The sequence below is a fragment of the Octopus bimaculoides genome, chromosome 3 (genome assembly GCF_001194135.2).
Source record: "Octopus bimaculoides isolate UCB-OBI-ISO-001 chromosome 3, ASM119413v2, whole genome shotgun sequence".
Taxonomy (NCBI): domain Eukaryota; kingdom Metazoa; phylum Mollusca; class Cephalopoda; order Octopoda; family Octopodidae; genus Octopus; species Octopus bimaculoides.
The window spans coordinates 48,332,833-48,337,244 of record NC_068983.1 but is presented as its reverse complement, the minus strand read 5'-3'; the positions used below and the strand labels follow the sequence as shown (position 1 = coordinate 48,337,244).

Here is a 4,412-nt window from a genome sequence, read left to right as displayed (position 1 = left end):
AAACATATATATATATACATATATATACATATATATATACATATATATACTGCCTTATTATTGCATAACCAGGATCGCCTCTTGTTCTATGATGTAGACGTCTTGTTTTAAAGGGGCCTAAATTAAAACGTATCAGAATTTCAGAACACCAGCTTAATAACGACGTAGTTGTTTTAAAGAGATTTTCATTATTTTCAAAATTAACAGAAACACCGCATTCAACCTTCCCCTTCTACATGATATTTAATAGCTAAAGAGGATACTAGTCTTTATTTGAGTGTCTCGAAAGCTAATCGCATTTAAAAGAATCAAAAGGGCTCAATTATTAAATGAAATAAAAGCGTCACTGTTTCTATATTTATTTATACTCGTAGGAGAAAAAATATTGAATCGAAACAAGCCCTATTCGTTTCGTAAATACATAAGCTATTCTTGATAGTCACAATGCTATCTAGAAGTTGTTCTAATCTGATTATCTAATGACGAACTATTTTCATTCCAATATAAAATAAGTAATGTTTTGCTGGGGCTCAGAAACAAAAAAATACCTAGATACAGATTTTCGATGGTTAAAAGTCTGCACCTCATATTTGGTGTATCTAATAGCTTGTTAGTTTCGAATGTCACCGAACTATTTACAGAGATTTCACTAATCTTACCCTCCAGTATTATTAATCTTGGACATACCAAAGACCGAGTTACGCTTACTAGGTCTTCGTCATTGCAATTCGTTTTTACTGGGATTATGGTATATATACATGCTTTTCACTTGATTTTAAGGAGAAAATAGTGAGGCGGTCCTTAACAGAAATGTAATATGTGCACATCCGGATGCAGTGCATGCTCTCTCCTAATTTAAACTGGGAATGTCCTTCCTTCATTTCAGTGTGAATGGTGTTGTGTGCAGTAGAGTTAAATTTCTGTATGCTCTTATGCCCTTAGATTATGTGTTGATGTCAATATCATGTATAATGTAGGAGTTGACGGCAAATGTAACGATTTTGACAGATTGTTTAAAGTTTCGAGGTTCTTATGGTTATGTCTCAATCGTACCTTTTCATCACGTTATGAAATATCTGGTTCTTGGAATCTGAGATATCTGTGTAATTCTATTCGATATTGTTAAGCATTCATGATCCGTCACTGCTTCGGAAGACACAAATTCTTTGAGCGGTCAACAAAATAATTTCAACATAAGCAATTTCGTCGAAAATCTAGAGACCTGTATGTATGCATTTGCGACTTGCAATCAAGGCCACGGTGATGCACAGACAAGAATGAGCTGACTCTGTTAATATTATGAGTCTGGGGATTCTGCCGAGGTCGACTTTGCCTTTCATCCTTTCGGGAACAATAAATTAAGTAGCAGTGAAACACTGGGGTCGACGTGATCGAGTAGTCCCCTCACCAAAAATTTCAGACCTTGTACCTGTAGTTGAAAGGATTATTATTAGTCTTGGAAAGTTCATGATCTTTATGAATTTATGGGATGTGATGTAGATATCCGAAAGGGCACATAAGATTACAATGCATTCTTTCATTTCATCCCTTTAAATTTCAAGTCCAGCCATACCCAATACAACTTTGCGCCATAAATTATTACGGTTTCGATAAAATATATTTTAACAACATAAGCATTATAGATTAGATATAATAAATAGTAACCGTTCGCTTTTAATGATTGCATAACATTTAAGCTAAGAATCGATATATTTCTACAGTAGAGACACGGTTTAGCAGGAACGACAGTAAATTTCATTTGTGTTTCTCAATCATATATTGAACGGACTATTTTATATATAGTGCATAATTTGACACAAACGATAAAACGCTAATTATTAAACGAACTAAATGGTGTCTTTATTTTACAATGGCCTATTATGTTACGAGCTATTAGATAAAAACAATGCTTCTTCGCTTTGTAGTTATGTCATAAACAATTTCCACATAACTAGGTAAGTATTGACTTTATATTGAATCACGCATCTCATTAGATGTTAATTTAAGTAAAGTAATATTATTAGATTTTTGAATATATAACATTTACGGATGATGAAGAAGATGGCAAACAACACCACAAACGGTGATCAATGACTCTAATACAAATGAAGAGTGAAGCCAGTGTTGTTTACATTTCCATAATGGGAGATTGGAAGCGTCTGTAAATATCTTCTGGCAGCGTTGTTTCAACAAAGAAACGGAAATGATTTTTCTATCAGAGGATAAAAAATATGAATATATATATTAAATTACATATCGAATGAAAAATACCATTTCGAGTGAAACATAGCAATTCATTATGTCCTTAATTAATAAATTACCTTAAAGGAAGATCAGGAATTGTGTTTCCGTGCCTGCCTGAAAGTATAATGGGGCACGACACACTTAACAAGAGTTAATATATATATTACTGCACTTCAATGACCATATTTCCTTAAGTGTTGCGATGTGTAAGCAAATATACGCACATACACGTACTCACATAGATAGACAGATGAATAGATAGATAGATATATAGATAGTTACAGATAGATAGATAGATACATACATAGATAGATAAATAGATAAATAGATACATACATACATATATACACAGACAGATGAACAGACAGACAGACAAACATATAGATAGTTGGATAGATAGATAGATAGATAGATAGATAGACAGGCAGACAGTTAGATGGACAGAAAGGCAGATAGATAGATAGACAGATGTGAAACATATATATATATTTGTATAGGTGCAGGCACATAGTTCCGGGTTCAGTCCCACTCTTTGACACCTGGAGCAAGTGTCATCTACTATTATCCATGATGAAACAACACCTTCTGAGTGAATGTGGTGAACGGAAAATGTATTATATACATACATACATACATGCATGCATGCATGCATACATACATGCATACAGTGAGAGCCTCACGTTGACTACCCCCATCCAGTCTGCTTCAAGTATAATAGTCCGGCGGCTTATGTACTAAGTATTACTAGTTATGATATTCAGAACAAATGACTGGAAATGTATGATGAACACATTTTTTATGATTTGCTTCAATGTTAGTACATGGTATAAATTTGTATTCATCGTAATTTGTCACACACACACACACACATACACACCCTGTACCGAAACGCTATCGGCATAGTAAGGCAGGTAGCCTGCGGCTAAAATAGGACTGGCTTTATCAACTAATTTTACTAATTTTACACTAGTTTTATGTAATTTTTAAAACTTGTACCTCTTATAACCAGAAGCGCAGTAGAGCACATAGAAAATTATAAAGAGAAATTTCAATTGGAAGAACACCGAAAAATCATTGCAAACAGCTAATAAATCATATGTTTATATATATGAGACTAAATCTTATTAGATAAGAAATGAATAGAAAAATAATTGTTTTCCATAACTGTCAAATCTCTATGTACTAGTGGTGTTTGTGTGTCCATGTACTTTGTACCAAGTGATTTTATTCTATATACGTCCAATCAACACACGTTCTTTGAAATATTTGCTTCACTTGCCACCACTACAACTGCCATCACCACTTCACGACACGCATACAGATATTCCATTCTGCGTTTATGCACATTCATTGTATTCCCTATGTATCGTGGCAGTACACTCTTTATCGACCTTGTTCTGTCAACAGTCCTGACAATCAAACAATGAGCAGTTGATTGCCACGTTTAATAGACCTCATCTTTAGCGCATTGCCTTTAATAAATTGCTACGTTTGGTAAGTACTGCCAAAAACTGATGGCAGTTGCTCTTCGTGAATTTATATTTCAAAACGTGTTTGTCAATATTACTTTAAATTTCTGTTTGTCATAGCTGAGTTTCTCCATGTGTGTGTAGAAGAACAGGAAAAGGATAGGAAAAAGTGAAGTGAACGAGTGGTATGTCATGTGTATTAGTGTGCGTGTGAGATTGTATATGATTCGTGTATATGCGGGTACATGCCTCTATGAATATGGCTTTTGTTAAAGCAATGTAGGTCGTTCGAAATATAATGAGTGCAGTTCGGCATAAGCAAAACAATGGCCGACTGATATGTATTAAAGAAATAGTGCCAATGTGTGTGTGTGTGTGTGTGTGTGTGTGTGTGTGTGTGTGTGTGTGTGTGTGTGTGTAGTCGATATAAAAAAATGGCTCGTACTATCAATCTCAATGCCGCCGTTATTGTATCGTGGTTATATTTGTATTTTTTGTTTCAGTAAAGATATTTTTATAACATCAACCCAAGTTGTAATTATGTGTAATACATAAGAACATTTCTACACACACATACACACAAGCACACATATAGATATATAAACAATACTTACTTGAAGAATATACATATGTATATATGTATATATATGTATATATATATATATATATATGTGTGTGTGTGTGTGTGTGTGTGTGTGT

General features: G+C 33.9%; 1 protein-coding gene across 1 annotated transcript in view; it reads right to left on the bottom strand.

The window, feature by feature from the left end:
• The window catches only part of LOC106869724 (toll-like receptor 13), a 231,605-nt gene that overhangs the window by 54,945 nt on the left and 172,248 nt on the right, over positions 1-4,412 (bottom strand). The window lies entirely within an intron of this gene.